General features: G+C 34.3%; 1 long non-coding RNA gene across 2 annotated transcripts in view; it reads left to right on the forward strand.

The window, feature by feature from the left end:
- The first annotated feature begins 919 nt into the window (after window positions 1–919).
- LOC145277519 (uncharacterized) overlaps window positions 920–25,148 on the forward strand; it is a 175,854-nt gene continuing 151,625 nt past the window's right edge. For both annotated transcript variants that reach the window (XR_013868150.1, XR_013868149.1), the window contains exons 1-3: window positions 920–1,864; window positions 17,538–17,618; window positions 18,405–18,464. This is a non-coding gene — a long non-coding RNA (uncharacterized LOC145277519). The remainder of the gene's footprint in view (window positions 1,865–17,537; window positions 17,619–18,404; window positions 18,465–25,148) is intronic.

Below are 25,148 nucleotides of genomic sequence, written 5' to 3' on the forward strand. Positions count from 1 at the left end.
TACGGTAGAAATCGACGAGTCCGTTTTTAACCGCAGAAAACACAACGTCGGCAAACTTTTGACACTGGTCTGGGTCTTCGGTGGATACGACCCCGCCGAAAAGGAGGGTTTCTTGGTCACTGTACCAAATAGGAACGCCGAAACCCTCCTTCCACTAATAAATAAAAAGAAATCCTTGTTTCTGGCGAAAAAAAAAAAAATGTACAAATAATCCTTGTTCCTGCCCCCCCCCCCGATGCTTTTTATTGCCCTTTTTTTAGGCCTTTTCCATTTATTTGACATAAAGAGTTGCAAAAAAAAAAAAAAAAAAAAAAATTAACTTTTACGTGTTTAAGATAGACAATGTTTTTTTTACATTAAAAATTGAAAAAAAAAAAAAAAACCCAGTTCAGACAAAAAAAAAGTTTCCTATTATTTAACAAAAAAACTTGTTTTATATGTATTTATTTTGAAAACAGAAGACAATTTCAAACAATAATAATAATAAAAAAAAAACAATGAACGGTAGGTTTTTGCTTTTTACTTATTTAATTTTTTTTATGTTTCTACATTTTACAATTTCATTGTACAGTTATTTTGTTGTAGCGTTGTTTTTATTTTATCGCCAACGCTCGGTTTTATCCGGCTGTTGACGTCATGCGCCGGACAAAGCCGAGCAAATGCTGAGTTACGTCTTGTTCGTTAAATGTACAAGTACCGAAATTAGTAAAAATTCAGAAGACACGAAAAGTGATCCAGGAGCTCTCTGCTAAAACTATTTTTTACAAAATAAGAAAGAAAAAAAAAAAATACAAAAAAAAAAAAAATAAATAAATAAAAATGAACTCAATACGATAAAACTCTATAATTCGATACATTTTATTTTTACTTGTAATTATTTTTCTAAGTGCTTGTTAAAATACAGTCAACAAATCGATTTTTAAATATGTTGTTTTAAGTAAAAACAATATTACGTACTAAAATTGTCTAGCCGAAAGTAGTAATATATCTCCAAATTACGAAAAATCAGCGAGTAAAAAGTTATTTCTAGTTAAAGGTAATTTTTACGAAAAATTGGCTGAAAATCGCATTTTTCTTAGTTATTATAAATTAGCATAAATAAAGGGATGTTTTAGTTTACTTGTGTCAAGGCTGCAATATTATATATTGTCTATAGCGATCGACATTATTTTCCTAAAAACACAATAGCAGTTGTTCTACTTTATGAATTTTCGTAATTTTTGGATATAATACTATTTTCGATATGATAATAAAATACATAATATTGTTTTTGCTTAAAACGATATATTTTTTAAAAGAATCGATTTGTCGACTATATTTTAACAAGCACTTTTTTCTACTCGATCAATTTTCGTAATTTTGGGAATTTTTACAAATTTCAACGTAATTACGCAAAAGTGTTCTTACATAAAATTTATTGATTCGAAATCTGATTATATTGCACCCATCATTTTATTAATATGAACACATAAGAGTCAATATAAGTGCGAGTGAAAATAAGATAACATAAAAATAGCACTTTTTAAAATCTTAGTTATCTCCCTTGACCAAGTAGAGTGACGTCCCTTTACAAAGTACAAAGAATTTGACATCCTGTTTCTTCCTGTGCTATATAATACGTTGTATGAAGTGTGTACAACCTCATTTATAAAACTCACTATGTCTGTCTCCATTTTCTTTTTCAAACTGTATCTTCTCCGAGAGCGAAAGTCGCAGAGCAGAGCGAAGAGGCTCAGTTGATTGCATTTTTTGTGGACTGTGTATTTATAGACATTTATCCGGTTAATATAGTTAAGAGTAAAAAAAAAATTAAAAAAAAAAAAAAGGTGGAGTCAAAATTGGAAGAAATTCGAACTTGCTAACCGTAAGTCGACTTAAACTGGTCTTCTACGCATGCGCAAATATTTATACATTTTGTACATTTAATATTAGTTTATTTTTAGTAAATTAAATTCGACTGACGATGGCTCACATGGCAACGTCTCAGGTTGGAACGCTTGGGAAGGTAAAATTAATTCATATATGTATTATACAATATCCGTCATAGAGTAAGTAAAATTATTTCATATATGCATTATATAAAACCCGTCATAGGGTAGGTAAAATTAATTCATATATATAAAGTAATAGCGCTCGTAGCGTCCGTATGTGTGTGTCTGTGTCTGGGTGTACAACTCTCCTACAGCCCATACCGCTGAATCGATCATAACCAAACCTGACATGATGATTGTCTACAACCTAGAGACAGTGCACATTATTTAGGTCAAGGTCAAAGGTTAAGGTCGGAACTTTGCTAGTATATGTATTTCAATACCCGTCATAGGATAAATAAAATTAATTCATGCATGTACAACACTTTTTCTAGGGTAGGTAAAATTGATTTATATATATACTGTACATACACCCTAAGATACAGGTTGGAATGATAAAATTGTCGCCATAGAAAAGACGACACGATTCCATTTCCATTTGATAAAACCGGGTTTCTTTTATGTTGCAGACCATCTACTAGTCGGCCAGTTGTGTACAAATCTCCAGAGCGATAAACGCCTTCTATCATATCTGAAAGTGACACAATCTTCAACGAGCAAGCTGTACAACTCATGCTCTCTACCGAACCAAGTTATGACAACAGGACCATTGCCAGCACCCTCAAAATGCAAATCCAGACAGTTCAACACTTGAGGGCACAGTTCAATGAAGTTCCTGGCCACGGTTATGGTCTTTGGTGTGGTTTCAAGTGAGGTCCACATCATGCAACCTCACATCTTCAAAGTCGGCTTGAAAGTTAACACGAAAGTGTACCTGGATGTGCTGAAGAGCGTGGTGATCCCCTGGTGCAATTAGATAGCCGCTGGCAGACCCTGGCGATGTGGCAGCAAGACTCGACATTAGCCCACAAGTCCAAAGAGACCCATGCGTGGCTTCAGAAGTGCTACACTTTTGTATCCCTCTCTCACTAGCTCTCCTTCTTCCCTGACCTGAACCCGCGGGATTACTTCGTTTGGTCATATGTTGAGAACATCACCAACATGACCTCCCACAATACCAAAGCCAGCCTGATCGCTGCCATCTGCCAAGTGTTCGCCAAGCTCCTGGCAGGGCTTGTAGAAAATGCATGCTGCCAGTTCTAGACCCATATCGAGGCAGTAATTGAGGCTGATGGCGGCTACATTTAATAAATGACAGCTCAACTACATAATCAAGTTACCTGAATTTATTTTTTCAATAAAAGTTTTAAAACAAAGTTGTAGTGTTGTTTTTTTTTTTAGGGCGACAAATTTATCATTTCACCTTGTAGGTAAATTTAATTCCTATATTTACTGTACACTACTTGTCCTAGGGTAGATAAAGTTATATATATATATATATATATATATATATATATATACATACATATATATATATATATATATATATATATATATATATATATATATATATATATACCCGCCCTAGGTTAAGTAAGATTTTTTTTTATATATGTTTAATAACTGAATCAAATTTAATGCAAATCTCATTTATAAAACTCACTATGTCTGTCTATCTCCATTGCAGGTTGCAGAGTCACACTAGGCGGCTCAAATGATTACATTTTTTGTGGATCGCTATTTATGGGTCTTCACCCGGTTTCACTAAAGGATTAAAAGAGGGATCAAAATTGATATAAATTAGAACGTGAAATCACGACTATGTATTGGATACAATATCACATTAAGTAATCAATAGAGAATTAACTCTATAATAATATATACGAAATCTGGATGAATTAAAATATCATATTTAAGCTTATTTTAATGTATTTTACGATCAGGAAATGCCGGGCGCTCCCCTTCTGTTAATACCAAAAGATTGGGTGTGAATTATTTTGAACCTATTTGATTCTTGCAAAACCAATTTGTTTCTTTGCAGGATTCTTTTGCATCGAAATAAAAATAGTTGAATTGATATTTCAGTTCAGATTGCTGACATGTGCTTCTACTCTCAAAACCATATGTACCCACCGTCGACAAAGAAGAGGTTCAGTCTTATATTTCATTTCCTTTGGGTAAAGCTTGATTTAGACTTGCTGATGCCCTAAACTTGAGCTTGTGAAGCTCTAAGCTAAAATTTGTTTATCTTATTGGTACATTTCCGAATAAGTGTATCACTTTCTGTCTCTTTCATTCTCTTTCTCACTATCGAAACAGTACTGTATGGAGATGGATATATATATATATATATATATATATATATATATATATATATATATATATATATATATATATATATATATATATATGAGTGTGTGTGTGTGTGTGTTTGTAATTATTTCCGCAGTCAGACATATATATATATATATATATATATATATATATATATATATATATATATATATATATACATATGTAAAACAGTATAGCTACATTCCAAATTCCATTTTTTTTTTACCAAATTTTTTCAGCATTTAAAAATTTCTGTACATTTTTTACAGTTCTATTTTGTTATGCAGAAACAATCTGATTATTATTATGTCAATATCAAATCTTTTCATGAAAAATATATTTTTTCTTTTTACTTATTCTGTATTGGGTGTTTACCTCAACCGACATCTTGGATATATATATATATATATATATATATATATATATATATATATATATATATATATATATATATATATATATATATATATATATATAAGATAAAATTAAAAGTCAAGAACAATGCGAGATTTTTTTTTTATATAGAGTAAAATTAAATGCAAACAAAAGAAATAAATTTCTTTTTTTTTTGTTGTTTGTTTTTTCTTTTTCACACAAATTTTAACTCTAAAGAACAGTAATTTTTTTTTTTTTTAAATTACTGTTCTTTAGAGTTAAAATTTGTGTGAAAAAGAAAAAACAAACAAAAAAAAAAGAAATTTATTTCTTTTGTTTGCATTTAATTTTACTCTATATAAAAAAAAATCTCGCATTGTTCTTGGCTTTTAATTTTATCTTATAATTTTCTTCAACAATGCTTCAAGCAAACTACAACCTACTTATATATATATATATATATATATATATATATATATATATATATATATATATATATATATATATATATATATATATACCAAGTTAAAGGTATTCAAAAGATAAAACTCCTGAATTCATCAAGGTTATTATGAGTGCTCAATAAAACAGAGCAAGATATATTTTTATTGATATAGACAAATTTACATAGTCGTGACACTGGACATGTAATGTTCCGGACAATAAAACATCTTAAGATTTAGGAGAAGGAAGAGGAGGAGAATGGTTATGTGACATTTAAAACTCCAGACATTGAAAGCGAAGGCAGAAGAAAGAGGTGAAAGAAAGAGAAAGAAAAAAGGGGAAGAACAAGATCTATGTGATCAAATTGTCAGTGTAAGTGGGGATGGAAAAGGTTTAATTACGGAATAATAAGACAGAGAAAGAAAGAGACAGAGAGAAAGAGCGTGTGAGAGAGAGAGGGGGGTGAACATAAATTAACTATCTATAAAGGGGGAAGGCGAGGTGTCAAAACAGGGGATTTTTCTGAAAAAGATTGAACAGAGGGGGGAGGATCTAGGGAAATATTTCATGAGTATACTAAAAACATAATCTAATGTACTATATACGCATACATAGATATATATATACATATACATACATCCAGATATATATACACACATACATATACGCATATATATATATATGAACAAATAATTAATAAAACATGTTAAAAAGCATCTTGAAAAAGAGTTAAAACATATTTAATTTTAAAAAAGGAAGCACAAGATAAGTGGATAGTCCTCAATCCGCGGAGTTTCGAAGAAATACTCTCCTTCTCATCAGAGGGCAGGAATTAGCAAAATGCAGGATCGGATTTTGCATATAAAAGTATTTAATGAAACTAAAAGTAAGTCACAGATCTTACTTGGTTTAAAAAAAGGGTGAGGTAAGGGGAATAGGAGGTAAAAGAAAAATGATAAAAAGATTTCACATGAAAGGATAGTCCGGTGAAGGGTAAAAAAATCCAAGAATAGTAAAATCCAAAACGGTCGAATTTAAAAGTTCCAATCCAATGGGTAAATTCCAAATGGTCCAAAATGATCCAAAAGGCAGAGTTCCTTGGAAAAATCGCAAATGGAATGAATTCCAAATCATTAAAAGAAAAAGCACTGGAGAGAATATTTAAAACACGTCTGTCAAGGCTGGAGGAATCAAGTATATATATATATATATAACTACTTCATTTACTCACACAAATTTAATATAAGAAAGTATAGATTTATGCGTAAACTTTAGGTATTTACTTCAAAAGTGCTCAATACGTAGGTAGAGCTAGTTAGTAATTTATAAAATATATATGGCGATTAAGCTACACTGAATATTCTGCGGTTCATCCATAACATATTCAGCGCATAAGCCTGACGAATCCTACAGTGGATGAAACGCAGAATATTCAGTGTAGCTTAATCGCCATATATATTTTATAAATTACTATATATATATATATATATATATATATATATATATATATATATATATATATATATATATATATATATATATATATATATATCTTACCATTTTTCATTTAACAACTCATGAAAAATGAAAAATTAGTATGCAAAATTTGTTAGCTAATTTTCTTTCAATGTCTGGATTTTGAAATTCACAAAACCCCTCCCCCTAAATCTTAACATGTTTATTTTTTAAACAAATTATTCTCTCATCTTTTAGGTAAGACAAACTTTATTAACGAGGACTTATGATCTTGACCGACCACTTGTCTGAAACATTAGCATGTTCAGTGTAGCGACCATAATGTAAAATTGTTTATATATATATATATATATATATATATATATATATATATATATATATATATATATATATATATATATATATATATATATATATATATATCTGTGTGGTTTTTGTGGGAAAGAACCCGAATAAAATGTCCAATTATAAGAAAAATAAAATATTAGAGCATAGTATTTATTTGAAAAATTTATATAAGGGGACCAATTTATATATATATATATATATATATATATATATATATATATATAGTCCTGGTCAAAATCATAAGACCACTTAAGAAAGTAAGCATTTACGCATAATATCGAATTTTTAATCAAACAAATGGCGAAACTATTGCCAAAAGGGAAAATATGATGGAAAAAAAATTAAATCTGCTTCATTCGAAACCTTAACCCTGATCTAATAATTATTTTTTAAAAAACAAACATTTTCACCTGGTCAAAATGATAAGACCACTTTAATAAAATCGGCTAGTTTTGAAAAAATGAACATGAAAAGCTTTCTATGTTACTAAAAGCAACTTGTTAGTGGATAAAAAACATCTTACAAAATTATAAATGGCAAAAGGGAAACCATTATCAGAGTTTGAGAGAGGAAGGATCTTTGAGCTTAATAGGGGTGGACTCTCCCCTAGATCCATTGCAAACGAAGTGAATCGTAGCAAAACGGTCATCACAAATTTTTTAAGAAATCCAGATCAATATGAGCACAAAAAGAGTCCAGGTCGACCAAAAAAAAATAACCCCATCACTGGATCGCCGTATCAGAAGAAGTTTTAAAAAAAAACTCCAGTATGGACTCAAGTCGATTGAAAAGCCAAACAGCAGCAGAATGTAGTCCTAAACCCATCAGAAGGCATCTGAAAATGAAGGGTTTCAATCATTTAAAGCGACTGCAGAAACCACGTCTTCTTGAACAGCACAAAACTAACCGACTTAAATACGCCGCCAAATACCAGACTTGGGATGAAGAGAAGTGGGAAAATGTAATTTTCTCTGATGAGAAAAAGTTTAATCTAGATGATCCAGATGGATTTCAACACTATTGGCATGATAAAAATCTGCCCAAAGAGACTTTTTCAACTCAGCATAGTGGAGGAGGGTCTTTAATGATCTGGGGTGCTTTCTCGTCAGCTGGAACCCTAAAGTTGCAAGTAGTGAAAGGCCGGAAAACATCATTGAAGTACATTTCAATACTTGAAAATGCTTCTATCAGGACTGAAGGTCCACGTCTGTGTGGAAGAAATTGGATTTTCCAGCAAGATAACGCTGCGATACACACTTCTCGACAAGCACGAGAATACTTTTCTTCAAATAATATAGAATTGTTAGATCATCCGGCATGTTCTCCGGACCCCAATCCCATTGAAAATCTTTGGGGATGGATGCCAAAAGAAGTGTTCAAGGATCGAATCCAGTATGGTTCGATAAAGGAACTTTCTGATTCAGTTTTCAGTACATGGGATAAAATTCCTTCGCAACTGATAAAAAACTTAGTCACAAGCATGCCAAAGAGAATTTTTGAAGTAATTCGTAATAATTGAGGCTATACTAAATACTGAGACCCTTTTTAGTAATTTATAATTGCCTTTTGTTAGATAAATTATTAGTGGTCTTATCATTTTAATCAGGTGAAAATGTTTGTTTTTTAAAAAATAATTATTAGATCAGAGTTAAGGTTTCGAATGAAGCAGATTTCATTTTTTCCATCATATTTTTCCTTTTGGCAATGGTTTCAACCATTTGTTTGATTAAAAATTCGATATTATGCGTAGACGTTTACTTTCTTAAGTGGTCTTATGAGTTTGACCAGGACTGTATATATATATATGTATAATTATATTATCAAAGAGTAAATCTTTAACAAGGCAAAACTTATCTAGATAAGAAAAGCTCAACACTATTAAGAGGACTAAACAAATATATTAAATAAAATGACTACAACTTGGATGTCTTCAAGTCCAACAAATTCCTGATGAACCGTCTCCTTAAGTAAGACACTTTATCAAATCTCAACATTAACGTACTGTACACGCAATAACCCTTATCCACGAGTGGCTTCCGGGCCTTGATAAGTGGTGACCACCTTGTAAACAAAAATGAGAAATAAAAGTTATATATAACTTTATTATATCATCAGAACAATAGCTTCGAAATGCCATGGCCTAAAGAGTTTTTTTCTTAATTTTCCACTTAACTTATTGTTCTGATGACACAATAAACTTCATATAACTTTTATTCCTCATATGGTTATTTATTATCATTATAAAACTTTACCTGCAAAGGTAGTTAGCTCGTTGTGTGTAGAAAACTATGAAAAATAAACTTCTACTCCCAAGTTCTTTGCTAGAAAACTTCTTTGCTTGTAATCAATGAATCTCTTGCAATCATTGTATTAGTTTGGTTCTAGAAAAAATACGCTTGTCTCAATATTATGGTAGGAATCTTTACTTGTTTACCATGAAAATCTGTTTTGGACATATATATATATATATATATATATATATATATATATATATATATATATATATATATATATATATATACTAGCATTTCAGTCCGGCGTTGCTCGGGTATTTGGAGGTGTATGCTGAGCAAAAATAAAAAAATAAATAAAATAAGTAAAAACGGTCAATGTTTTTAACTTTGACCCCTATTATGACCCCTTAACATTTATTGTTTTGGGTTCAAATCGAGTTATTAAGTTAGATCCATCTTCAAGGAACCTATATCTAAAATTTAAAGTGTTTAGACCCCAAATTGTGGGTGGAGTTTGGTAGAGTTCTCAAAGGTCAAATCGTTGAATTTTGATCCCTTAACAGCCAAATTTCTGGCCGAAAACCGATCACATAGATTTTTCCAAATCTCAGTACCCTATATATCAAATTTCGAGTCTGTAGACTGAAAATTGACAGAGTTATTGCGAAGGAAAATGTACACAGACACACAGATACACAGATACACAGACACGTTCACTTTTATAAATATATAGATTATAGTGTTTCTTAAAAATAAATAATAAATAAAAATTTTATTTCCGATCCATATTAATATTTAATCCTGATCTCTATTTTTTTTTTACTAATGTTTTTTGCTAAGATAGATCAATTCAATATGTACTATTTAAACATAGGCGTGACAGACCAACAAAACCGTAAGTATGAGAGGCAGACGAAAATGCTATTTAATACTTACATCTGACAAACAAGCAAAAATGCCGTTTCATAAAAGGAAACAAAACAATTTAATGCCAAGCTTCTTATGTACTGTCTGAAGATACTAACTTCATAATCTAAAATGTACCAAATGTTGACGTTCTTGTTTTTATCTAAAACAAAACAATTTTCTTTTACAAAAAAAAAAAAAGAAAAAAAAAAAGAAAAAAGAAGATCTTTACTGATAATTAAATAATTTTGGTAAAAAGGCGTAGTTTTACTTTATTTTCTTTCAATGAGGGGCGGGGGAGGAAGACCAAAAATCTACTTCTGACCTTAATTTTTTGTTTTCACTTGTTTGAATTTTCTTCCCCAATTCAAATCCTTGCTTAACCATGTTATATTCCCGGGTGTTGATTGTTTTATTAATCCATTTTTTTTTTACACATCTTGTCACCAGCTAGGTTAGGATGACATATTTCAAAAATATTTTTTTCTTTTAAAATTATTATTTTTAAATTAATTTTTAATACGGTGACAGAAAATAAAAATCTTCGTCATTCGTCCAAGTTTTTACAAATTGATACGTATTGAAAATTCATTCTTTTTCATCAAATCTGGACTATATATTTATCGATGGACTATATATTTGTCGATGGACTATATATTTGTCGATGGATTATATATTTGTCGATGGATTATATATTTGTCGATGGACTATATATTTGTCAATGGACTATATATTTGTCGATGGATTATATATTTGTCGATGGATTATATATTTGTCGATGGATTATATATTTGTCGATAGATTATATATTTGTCGATGGATTATATATTTGTCACAAACTCGCAATTGAATTCTGAGTCGCTAATCTTATAGAAATTTAGTATAATTTTGTAGTCGAATCTTCTTCCACCAATCTGTTGAAGATTATACGTGATTTCGTATTCTAATACGTCGGTGTCCATCTGATGTATATTGCATGTAAGTTTCTTCTCGAATCCTTTCGTGGCCAAATCTACTTTTGATTGGATGTGAGTTTGTTCTTGAATTCTTCATCTCCAAATCTGATATATCCCTGGAGGAATATGTTCAATATAAATTCAGATTAAAAGATGGTCAACACACAGAGTAAAAGTATTTTCATACAAAAAAGGAACAATGTTACAAACCAGACATTTACATTCGAACAGTATCTTGAATGCCGTAATGTCAAGATGTACTTACTCGCACTAGTTACTGCTGGTTAGCGTCTTTTATAAACTGAGTAATACATTCTCAAAGGGTGTCAGGATTACGTGTATATGGTTTTCTACACTGACATGACAATGTTTCGATCTGTAGTTATTTATAACTAAGATCTCATCAGGCAGGTGATTATATATATTTTGTTTTACATTTTTTGGTATAAGTCTTTTCTTCAGAGATGATAGGGTTATCATGTTTTAAAAAACAAGTTATCTTTCATTTTTACATCCATTAACACACTTGATGTTGCCGTGTTATCTTTTCGTAATGAAATGACTTATATAAATACTCTCCATCAGAAATTGAGTCCATGTCTTGCAGTGAAGCACAAATAGAAGGCGAAAAGTTATTTCAAGTACTTTTTTAAATTTGCAAATCAAGCAAAAATAAATAAATAAATAAATAACACTGAAAGTCATTGATAAAATGCAACTCCATGCAAGTAAACATTCAGAAGTTGTTAACTCAGCTTTAATTATTTATTATTAAACTAAAGTTGAGTTAATAAACGTTTGCTTCTCTAAGGTCTTTTTCTTATATTTTGATCACACGGAATATATGTTAGAATATTCTTCTTTGTCTTTCAATTGATCAATTCATTTCCCCATCTCCTCTGAACCACAACTTGCCTCAAATGTGTCCAACTCACAACTCTCCTAATCTGTAACTGTCGTCAATTGTCGCAAACCAAAGACTGTCGCCAACTGCTCCTGTTGTGATGTCACTCTCGCCTTCTCTGTATGATGTTTGACCTCCATTCGTATTTATCTCTCCCTGAACAGCAATAGATAATAAAATGAAATATTATGAAATAGTCCCTTATAAACAATAGCATTATTACTATTTATCCAATTGTTGGAAATAGAGGTTGGTAAGGAATACAGCAAGCCTGCCGAGGGTGCGTGTCGCACCAGGAAGTAGAGAGAGAGAGAGAGAGAGAGAGAGAGAGAGAGAGAGAGAGAGAGAGAGAGAGAGAGAGAGAGAGAGTATAGTGAATCTGCCTAGTGTGATACGTATTGCATCAAAATCTATTTATCTATAAAAGTGAGAATGTGTGTGTGAGAACATTTCTCAACCTATATACTCTACGAGTTTTTTTATCTATAGACTTGAAATTTGATGTATAGGGTATTTAGACCAGTGAAAAAATTTTTAATCGTCTTTTATCCAGAAAAAAAGCTGCTAAGGGGGTAAATGTTGAAAAATTGATATTTGAGGGCTCGAATTTTTATCTGTTTGTCAACTGTTACAAAATGCGCATGCGTTAAAAGTTGACATGACAAATTACTTATATTAAAAATAAGTAGGTTTGAAAACATGTTTTAAAGATCATATCAAGCTGGGCTTAAGGTTATTGTACTTGACTCACTGTGTTTAGGTTTTGGTTTAGTATTTTTTTTTTTTTTACAAGAAATGAATTGTTTAGGCAAAACATCAGTCGCATGCAAATGCCTCAGTTTATTTCCGTTTTTTTTTTCATTTTTTTAAAGGAATTTAACGTTACGTTTAATACTTACGGAATTTCTATATAAATAAGAATTCTGCATAATTTCTTATAAATAAGAATTCTATATTAAATTTATTTATACAAACATTGATGACTACATATGTGCGTAATCACCCGTGCTAGGGAGATTACGTCTTCATGCCACGAATTTTCTTCTAAAACTGACATTTCAAGACATAAAAACATTTCCTTATTTCGTTTACAAAATTAGAAATCTTGTCACCTAATAAGGGGGGGGTATGTGTGGGAGAATAAATAAGGTTCTTGAAAGATCCATTCCTCACAGGTTTTTATTTTTCCATATCTTATTTTTTTAATTATTTTATTTTTTTATTTTTTTTATTTTTTATTTTTTTTATTTTTTTATTCTTCCCTTTTTATATTCCTTTTTTTTTTTTTTATCTATCTCGTCTTTCGGTTTTCGTTATAACGTGCTTGACAGACCAGATATTTTGTCTCGTCTGGCCGATGGTCAAAAGAGCATAGATACTTCCGGTGGCTACCCAGTGTTAGGCCGGCATTCGTTTATATACACCTTCTATTCTAGAAGTAAAACACACAGATATACATATACACTCAGGGGTGGATACACCGTTTGTTATATTTCAACTTACACATACGTACAGAAATAGAAATTATAAATATAAAAAAATAAAATATAAATAAGAAGACTACCGACTTCTGCATGCATAAATATACATAAATACATGTACAAAAATCAATACTCTGATACACACGCGTACATATATATACATACATAAACATACACACACATATACATAATGTATATATATATATATATACAGTTAAATACACATTTACACTAAACGTAAACGCACACCCATACAATCTACATAAATACCCATAAACGCGGTTATATCTATAGAGATACTTAAATAAATATCCATACACCCTGCATATTACATACTACCCCCATTATTATTATACTACCCCCATTATTATTATACTACCCCCATTATTATTATACTAGTACTAATAAAACTGTTAATTGGGAACCTTAAAACCTGTAGACCCCAATCGGATACACCTTTCAATAAAATATATATACACACATACGGACATGAACACATATATATGTAAATACAAATATGAGGTACATAGATATATAGATATCTATATACACACACGTATACATCTACATATATACAAATACACATACACAGATACCTGCTTACCCCTAACGCATAAATATACAGTCATACAAGTACATACCCAAATACTTTATTTGATTTTATTTAATAAGGTGCCTTCTAGCTTCGGTGGTGTGGTAACCCCTTTATATGAAACAGCGTATTATTATAGTTTATATAGGCGTACACATACATACATACATACATACATACATACATACATACATACGCATATACTCTCTGGTAATATATACACTATTGTTACTCCCATATATGAGACAGCCTATTTTAATAGTTCATATATATATATATATATATATATATATATATATATATATATATATATATATATATATATATATATATATCGATACACACTTATGCACGCTCACATATCCATGATACATTTAAAGTAGATATAGATATGAACCCATTCACAACATAACTCTTCTTTGCAACATCCTATACGCATATTTATATTACACGCGCCCAACCGCTTGTTATTTTTCGCAATTTGTACGTTTTTTTTATTAGATAAAACTTAGAGTGAATTCAGATTGAAGTCCATAGGTCTATCCACCGATTAAACAACTACTTCCTCGAGGTTTATATAGATATATAACAATATATAACAATATATAACAACAAATTCAGAGCCTTTTGGTTATACAAATGGAATAGAAAGGTTTATATATTGTAGTACTTACCTTCTTTTAATTCCATGACGTTTTACATACAAATATGCATACCAATACACACACCGCATATACATCTGCCCCCATATATATATATATATATATATATATATATATATATATATATATATATACATACACATGCATACATCCACATGCATACATTATTTTGAGGTTAGCCTAACTATTTATTACCCGTTTAGTTCAGATATACCATTATATAGGCATCCATTCAGATTAGTAATGTTATAACTGCTTGAGAAAATCGAATATTAAGAGACTTATGCAATCAATTGGGTCAGATCATAATCATGACCTCACTCATCCTCTTTTTTGTGGGTGGGAATGGATGGGGGATAGTTGCTATTGTAGTTGCCTTGATTTTCATAACTTAGAGTTCTTTAACCGCATGTATTCTGAAATGTTTGCAAGATATAGATGTTCCTTGTTTAATATTTAATAGTCTGTCCTTGTCCTTAAGCCTAGTTATCTAAAGTTTTTCTGATAAGCATAACTGACACGATGAGTTTAATGAGTGGCAAGTACTGGCTCTTCTAATAACCTTCCATTCTATCTTAGGCGTTTTATTTTCCCCAACTAGCTTCCAGTAGTATAACGATAACGAGGTGTCCTTTTCATACGTTTGGTTATTCATCGAACGTGTATGCCCATAAAATCTATTTTTGAATGTCATTTGGGTACTACTATATATAGAGTTTTTCATCCCTCGGGTTTTTCCACTGGGAATATCTTAGCATGGTATATCACTGATGGGGTTAGACATTCCTTTTTTATGGGGCATTCCTCGGGTTTTTGGCAGTTACATTTATTCACCGCTGTTTTATCACTAACATTTACACTTTCACTATTTTTCATCCTTACGATTCTTCTATTATGCTTTATTATGATTCTTTTCAATTCATCACCACAGCTATAACTTAATTTTAATGTATTTTTATTAAAGATTTTATGTAACATATTATTTGGTGGGAAATGCTTGTTAATAAGTTGTAAAAATTTTGTACCAAGTTTTGTTTGCAGCATAATATTGAATAGGGGGAGTACACCAGATTACTTTCCTATTACAGTTTCTAGATCTATTTGTGCTAGTATTAGTGACTTTATATTTTATATCTATGTCATTATACCCACTACTTTTAAGTGCTGTGTTATAAATAGCTTTGCAATCATTAAAAGTTACTTCATCGGATGAGTTGTTACTTATTCTACTTTCAATAGATAACGGTATATGTTTAATAACGGATGGCGGGTGGTTAGATTGTGGATGTACATAAATAGGATTTGCATTTTCTTTCATAAAGGGTTTATAAGTGTTTAAATCAAGATCCAAAGTAACGTCGAGGAAGTTAACCTGTTTTAAGTTTGCATTAACTTCGACTTTTAGGCCCAAATTATTCATCTCTCTATGGATTGCTCTTCTAACCCGATCACATTTAACACTTGTAGCGTTTCTCACTATTATTAGCCCATCATCACGATAAAAGCCTATGTCACCTACAGTAATAGTGTTATAGCAGGCTGGTTGGCCATCTGCTATGACGTCATATGTGACGCCATCTGCTATGACCACGTATGACGTCATAGCATATGTATACACAATGATATATAATACACACAATGATATGACGTCATTCACGACAGGAATATGGATTTATAATATATATATATATATATATATATATATATATATATATATATATATATATATATACGTAGTTTTTTGTTGTTGAACTTTTTAAACGATATTGAGGTTAGCGTCTTAACCTTGAAGATCGGATGTACTTTTTAGAAATTGCCCATTTTTTATTTTGGACGTAAACAAATAATATTTTTATTTATTTATTTTTTAAAAACAGTAATCTACGCACATACATGTTTCGGGGCCCTACCCCTCTTCAGAAATACATCCGATCTTCAAGGTGAAGACGCTAACCTAAATATCGTTTAAAAAATCAACAACAAAAAAACTACGTAAATATATAAAAACGATAAAAACTAAACAGTAAATCGTCTATGGCATCATAGAGTAATGGATAAGACGCTGGACTGAAATACATAAGATCCAGGGTTCGAGTCCTAATAACAGTCAAGCTACGCTGAAGAGGGGTAGGGCCCCGGAACATGCATGTACGTAGATTACTGTTTAAAAAAATAAAAAATAAATGAAAATATTATATATATATATATATATATATATATATATATATATATATATATATATATATAGAGAGAGAGAGAGGAATAGACAAATTCGGAGTTTTATTTGTTTAAACTTTATCTGGCTTTGCAAACTCACTTTTTCTAAGTTCAGAGAAGCTAGCCCACTTTCACGCAATCTTCGTGTTTAGCGATGATACTGTCATTTCAGACTGAAGCTAAAAAAAATAAACGAACAGACGGACGGACAGAGGCTTTTATAGAAATGCTTGGACTCCTCTTAAAACGATCATATGTCAAATGTTTAGACGATTCAAATCCCATTTCTAATGAACTGCACGATATTTACTTTCATTTATAAATATTTGTCTGGATTCTTTTCCCCAATGACATTTTTCCCCTGCTTTCTTTACGCATTACGATTTGCTTGAAAACGGAGGAGGAGGAGAAACCCGAGCTGGACAACTTTTCGGGACAGTTTTCGTCTCTTACGGAATCGGATCAATAGGTCTCATAAGCCTGAGAACAAGCGTGGAAATACTTTCTCAGAAGAAAAAAAATGGAGACAAAATTCCTTTCTTATCTACAATATCTCTCTTACAGACGTGATGTTGCTAGTCTCAGTCTTTCCTATAAATACTATTATTGCACGTGTTCTTCAGGATTGTCTGATCTACTTCCTGCTTTTTTGTTCCAGCTCGTTTGACTTGTTTGTCTTGTGGTTTTCATCAATTCGCTGTTTTGATACCTTTATGTAATACAATTTTCTAATCCAGTAGCTTCTTTCGAAGAACCACAGACTTGTGGAACTTACTGCTTGCTGACTCCTCGTATGGTAATGACCAACCACCACAAGAGTGAGTAAAACGCTTTTATTAGTTTTAATAATTCAAATTACCGATATAAACAATGTTTTCTAAGATAAGGATAATATTTTGTATGAAATGGAGCAATATATGAGTATGTCGTACAATGGGGGAAAAAAGTGTGTGGTTAATTATAATGCATCCAAAACCAAGCTTCCATCTTTACATCATCAACGCTCTGATCCCCGTCTGGCATCAATTGAAATGAATGGCTCTCGTATTGGAAAGGCCTCATGCATTGACAAGATTCTGGGTCTGACCTTTACTCCTGATCTGAGATGGAACACGTACATCAAATCCGTTGCCAAGGTCGCTGGAAAAATGGTGGGATCATTCTACTGCTCCAGTAGATATCTCACTGCTGATGCAATTCTCTACCTGTATAAGAGCTAAGTACGTCCCAGGATAGAGTGCTGTGGTCACATCTGGGCAGAAGCTGCTAGAAAGATCTTATCCTGCCTTGACAGAGTTCAAAATAGACTTCATAACCTAGTGGGGGATGCCTTTTTCTCTTCCCTGCAACTTCTTTCCTACAGGAGAGAGGTTGCGAGCCTGTCTCTGCTTTATCATTATTTTCATGTCAAGTGCTCGTCTGAGCTCCAATCTGTGGTCCCCCACTTGCCAAACTTTCACGAAAAACTTGTCTGGTTGAAACCACTATCAATAATTTTCCCCACTCTTTGCCTGCGCCTAAACTTGAACGTAGATTCCATGAAAAAAGTTTCTTTCTTAGAACTGCATGCCTCTGGAACTCTCTTCTGTTTTCCTTCTTTCCAGCTGACTACAATATGATTGGCTTCAAGTCCAAGATGAACAACTTCTTGATGAGCAGTCACCGTAAGTAATCCAATTTACAAATTTCCACTACTAACGATTATTACGATATTGTCCCAGTGACTACCGTTCAATCATTACCTTTATCCTCAAGTGGCCTTTGGGCCTTGATAAGTAGTGACTCCTTTGTAATATATATATATATATATATATATATATATATATATATATATATATATATATATATATGAAAAATATTAAGAACTTGAAGGATAATTTTTTTACCAACATAAATGAAATACATATAGTGTCCCCAAATGATTTGACACATTTATTGATAAAAGAAATTAAAAAACAATTAAATAAAGAACATTTTTTATAGTACGTAGAATACCATTTTATTTCACAAAGGCTTAAATATTAAATCGGTTAAATGTCTCCCATCATTGCCAACACACGATTGTAGACATTCACGAAAGTTTTCAATAACTTGATGGATCATTTCTGGTGGAATAGCAGCAATTCCAGAACAAATAACTCGTTTCAATTCTTTAAGAGGTGGAGGAGGGTGGCTGAATACTTTTGACTTCAAATCTCTTCACAAGAAAAAAATCACAGAATTTAGATCAGGTGACCTTGCGGGAAACACTATATCATTATACACAAAAAAAAATCAAATGATTCGGGAACATTTCCTTAAAAAATACAGATATAAATGAATTTTGACCTAATTAAAATAAAATACATCCTACGTACGTAAAAAAAAAAATTATCTTTATTTAATTGTTATCTATTTATTTTTTAACCTACAAATGTCTCAAATCATTTTATCACACCTTGTATATAACCTAAATTGGTTAATATACTATGAAGGAAAATAATTAAGTTAAACTATTGTTGTTTTCTTTTTTCAGAAAAGAGACACATATTAAGCTTCACCAGGAGAGATAAGATTTCTCTCATAAATAAAACAGACGTTATTACGTAAAACTTGTAAGAATGGTGTAGAGAAATAACGAGAATAAAAACGCCAGTTACTAAGATGCCGGTGGTTACTTCCCAACAGCAAGACGCAAAAGCATGTTTTCTCCATAGTGGACAGAATTCCACGAAGGTGAATGCAAGACTGTCCTAAACCCTATAAAACCTATCTCGTATGGTAGAGACCACCACGAGAATGAGTAACATTCCTTTCATTGTATGTTATGTTGTCTTTGTTACATTTGTGAATATGTTAAAAAACATGTATAATGTATTTGGGCGTAGTTTCTCCCTATTCTGTGTCCCCCGTGGCATCGGGTTCCATACATTTGTTTTTTCTTTGCGGAGATAAAAGTAATGAAAACAAATACAACTGGGGTTTGTCGTACACGTAAAATAAGTGTGTATGAAACAACTTCACGTCTGTGTGTGTGCGCGCGCGCGCGTGCGCGCACGCGCGTGTGTTAGTATTACTGTTTTTGACTTAACTTTGATGGTCAAACATAGAATCAAGCTTTTTATTTGCTATTAATCAAACAAATATGGAAATCCAAAAATACTTTTATTCATAATTCTTTTCTGTTGAAGACTTTTTTTTACTCGCTTTAATGATTTATCGGAGATATTTATTGCTAATAATCCAACTAAAAAGTACGAACTTAAATCTATCAGAATGCATTTCCGTTTCTTTGTAAACAGTCAGCCATTTTTTTACTTTTGTTAATGACCAAAAATGTTTTAATTACTTAGTGACATTTCGAAATGCGAAAGGGATTTCGAAGCATTTAAATTGTCGAACAGAATGTCATTCTGGATTTTAAAAAATCCTTAGCAAATCCTCAAGTATGAAAAGATTGAAAGCCATTTACGTCGATTAATTTTATAGAAATTAAAACAAAATTACATTAAGAAAATTAGTTATAGTTTTATAATACGGGCAGGTTTTATTGGGGAATACGGAAGCGTGCACGTTACAATGATATTTTGTTTTTTAAACCGGTATAGTTTCCACTAGGTCCTTCGGTTTCAATTTTAATAACAGAACACAGAGTTAAAATATTTTGCAGTTCAAGATATTGTGTATTGAAAGGGAAAACAGGAAAAACATGCGATAGATAATGCAAAACCACCGCGGTATAATTTAAAATATTTATTTATGGAGGGATGATTGTTTTACCTTCCTAATAAATTAAAGCAAAGAACAAGGCACAAAAGAAGCACAAACTCCTTTTTAAACAATGACAATGAAGAGTATTTTATTTGTAGAAGGAACTGGCAGGTCAGGCTGCTAAAAGGGAAGAAGGAAAAGAAAGTTCTTTTAAGGTCGTCAAAGGTCAGCCAGTATCGTGTCGTCTCCAGCTGGATAGCAATTGTCTCAAATCGAGACCGTCAATGCTATAGCGAGATGTCCGGTGGACAGGATACGAAAGAGGATAGATGTTGCTAGGCTGGCGGTCCGGATCTGACTGCTGACGTTCCCTTAAGAGAGCAGATGAATCAGTGCGCCCTGTTAGCTGATTGGTCAGCCTGTGGCCGGAGAACTCAGAGGGAGGCATTGATTCACTAGAGAAAATAGTTCTCTGTGACTGCTGCATATTTGTCAACAGCAAGTCATTAGAAGGAAATATTATACACAACAAAAATAAAAGTGAGATATAAAGCGGGGAAGGGATGTAGCTTATTATATCGAAATGAGCAAAGGTAAAACAAAAAAACAAAGCACACACACACACACACACACACACACACACACACACACACACACACACATACCCCCCCCCAAAAAAAAAAACAATGCCTGAAAAAGGATTCGACCTATATGATGTCGACGAGTGTAACAAAACGTACTGCAGAATAAAGTTCAACTAGGGGGGGGGGGTTAGAGTTCTAGCAAAAAGGTTGGCGCAGTGCAGTCTTCGGGTGATCTGAAGACGTTTTTCTTTCCATGTAAACGTGTAATGATGAATTTGTGTGGACAGTTTAGGCAACTTGAAGCACCAAAACCCAAACTCGATGTGAAGGGGGGGGGAAACAACGAAATCACCTCCTTGTGTCGTAACTCCGACTTTTGAGTAAACTTATGTGAGAGTTGCAACGAATTGTCTCGTTGCTTACAACAACTGCTCGTACTTGTAATTGTAACAAAAAATAGAACCGTTAGTGAACGAACGAATTAAAACTGACTAATTAACTAACAACGGATCGACTATATGTTTTTTTTTATATATATATAATCACCTAGTCGATTCTATGCTAATGTTGTTTCATCCAATCCACATGAGTGGACAACAAACCGACGCTATAAAGTCAGCCGATCAAGCAATTACAGATTTCTTTCTTGAACGTCGCCACTGAATTCCATCGTTTCACCTCTCTACATTGAGTTCTGGTAAGTAAAAAAAAAAAAAACGGCACGAGAAGCAACAGCAACACGATTCCCGACCAAGTCAATCATCGCTCTCCCAACGTCTTTCAATCACCCGCTTTTATGGCCGTTGCAGGCCGGCTAAATTTGCATATTGCGAGAATTCATGTGACTTTGCGAGATATCATCCTTTACAAAAGACGCCGGCCGCCATCTTGATCTTTCTTTCTCTATTTTCGGTTGGCGACGCTGAGCCGGCCCCGAGGTAAGTCTTTCCTTTTCGTCCGTCTCTCTTACGCATCCACACAACACACAAACACGCGGGCGCTTGTCTCCTGGATGCACATTACACTCCCCCTGATTTGATGATCACATAGGGAGCATTGGGGGGGGTGACCTTTTAGTGCATGTGCTTGTGCGAAGAGGTACATTCACTGGTTCAGATTCAGGCTCTGGATCTGGTTCCGCCTCATCAGACGAAGTATCACTATCAGTCTCTGGAGGGGGCTCACTGAATCCGTGTATCGGCAGCTCATCACTGGACACTTCACTGCTTTCTTCTGTAGTTGTGTGACGTGCCTTGGTAGGGCGAAGATCTTGCACATGTTGTGGGGTTCCATCGACCAACACAGACTGCTGGCTAATCACTCCGGATATTTGTCCTCACTTAAACTTGTCGGTGCACCGATTTCCTGGGGGCCGCACCCACACTGGATCTCCCACTTCATATCTGGTACATGCTCCCTTGTCGGCTGGCTGCGTAGTGTTGATTCCCTTCACTCCGAATCGGTATGTGTAAATAGCATTCGCAGGTGCGGTTGAAGGAGACGTCCCGTCCGTTGGCGTAATGTTATAACAATATGTGGCTTCCGTAATAGTACATCGCTTCCTGGCAGCAATTCTTTTGATGCTGCGATGGCTTCTTTCAGCAATGCCATTTCCTGACGGCACATGCGCACATCGCAACCGTAGTCGGACGCCCCACTCATCTAACAACTGCCGGACTTGCTGGCTACAAAACGCTGCATCATTGTCAGTCAGGAGCTCTTCCGGCGCACCTCGCTCAGAAAAAATGGATGATAGGTGGCGAACAACATTTGCAGAATCCTGTCTGGTCATCTGCCGCCACACCGCAAATCTCGTAGGCCCGCAATCAATGAGAGTTAGAAAGGGTTTGCCACTGTAATGGGTAATATCCATGGCCAGCCGCTGCCACACACCCTCAACTTCCAATCGACCCTTCTGCCATCACTCTGGTGCCGGATCAATAGACTGGCAAGCGTCACAATTTCTGATGATCTGTCTGACATCCATCTTGGTCACTGCTGGGTATACACGCCTCACAAAATAAAGGGTCCTCTTAATACCCGGATGTCCGCTCTGTGCATGAATTTTTTGTATTTGACATGGGTCGATTGCAACTGCACAAGATCGAGCAGTAATCTCCATTCCCATCTTCGCGGCTTCATACCATTTGTGAGGTACTCGGGTCAGTTAGTCAGCACGATTACAATGTGATGGCACCAGAGTGATGCTCAGTGATAGCCCATACTCAGATACCAGGTTTTTTAGCGTGTCTAGCCTTCTCCGTATTAACATTTCACTTGCTGCCTTGGTACGGATTCGTGTCCGTCCTGAAAGTGTGTCAGACACCCAGTGGTAGACACAGAGAGAATCTGTGTACAAGGTCAACTTCTTAGACTGCCACTGCAGGGCCAGATTTATCCCCTTTACAACGGCGTCCAGCTCTGCCAGGTTGATATGCTGAGAATCTGTTATGGATCGCAGCCAACATGCATCTTCGAACACGTTTCCTCCTTGCTCCAACGATACTCCCAACGCCAAAGAACTGGCATCAACCCACACACCTACGTTGTCTCCATTAACACACCACCACCCACAGGCAGGGTCCTTCTTGTTCACTCTCTCCAGTGTCTCTTTAATCATCAGAGTTAGTAGGACATCATCGGATATGTCATCCCAACCCGTGGTTGTTAAATTTGCTCTGCGTTTAATTACACCAACAGCTGCGCGGAGTCAGCCACAGGCCGGTAGGTGACCAACAAGTTTTCCACACCAAGAAAAAACGGTCCGCCTTGTAACGATGTTGGGGATGCTTGGAATTTCGCTGCCACGCCTCCATTGTAGGGTGCCATCTTCCTCATAATCATCCAATCCCAATACACGTGCTCCTTCCCTCAAGCGTTCAGGATTCTTGCATTCCAGACCAAACTGAGCCAACTTTTCTTTGACACACGACGCAGACTGTACATCTTCATTGACGTATACGTCATCAATGTAAGCTGACGTTGAGTCCCTCATGGGCTTTTCTTAGGACAACACTGTGTTGACAATAGTCTTCATAATCTGTGGTGCCACATTTAGGCCAAAGCCGAGGCATGTAAGGCAGTACCTCTGCCCCTGGAACCAAACTGTCTGGAACGGCCACGACGTCTCATCAACTCGCACCTGTAAATAGGCTTTTCGCAAATCCAATATCGAGACATTAGTGCCTTTCTGACGCCATTCCCTCAACTTGCTGGCACATACGTCAGCATCGGCAGTGTAGGCTTCAATATCCTTGTTAAGCTCCCTATAGTCCAGCACCGCCCGTACTTTCGACTTGTTATGCTGGACTACTGCCATCAAGGGTATTAGACCCTTGGGAGGTCCAAGCTTGTCCTCACGGTAGGGGATTAACCAGCCATCTTGGATCCACGCCTTTAGTTCCCTTTCGTATTCTGCTCGGACCTCACTGGGTATAGGGTACTCTGCAACCCCATTCTTGAGTTTAGTCGGTGCCCTTCCCTCGGTCCACTTCCAAGATGCAATCCAGGCCCTCTTGCGAGAGTCGTAGTCCACTGTAAAATCTGCCCGATTGATGTGGAGCGCTCCACACACTGGGGCCTCCAAGAATCATACTTTTCCATCCCGATGAATTGTGACTCCCCCAGTGCCTTGATGGCATCGTATCCGAGCAACAGGTCAAATCCCAGGAGATTTCCTTGGGTCACGAGCACATTGATCTTAGTGGCTGCACCGGTGTCCGTGTAAACCTCGACAGTTCCAGCTCCACAGCATGTCTGGGTCTCGCCTCCTATCGTGGTGACTTTGATCTTTCTCTTAGTCCAACGTGGACACAGCCTGGCGGCCACTATAGTATGCGAACAGCCTGAGTCGAGAAGTGCTGAGCAGGGTATTCTGCTTACGTAGACGGTCATCACTAGTTGCGTCTTGTTCAAATTTTGCTCGGGGAGCAGGGCGGCGCTGACGTCCTCTCCCCTGATACGTTTCCCGCACAGTTTTGGGCTAGATGCCCCAAACCGCCACAATTAAAACAGCACACACACACCCTGTTGCTAGCATATTCAGAACATACAAGAGTTATTTCAATTTTGAAA

The sequence above is a fragment of the Euprymna scolopes genome, chromosome 6 (assembly GCF_053919585.1).
Source record: "Euprymna scolopes isolate OS-2025 chromosome 6, ASM5391958v1, whole genome shotgun sequence".
Classification (NCBI taxonomy): Eukaryota; Metazoa; Mollusca; class Cephalopoda; order Sepiida; family Sepiolidae; genus Euprymna; species Euprymna scolopes.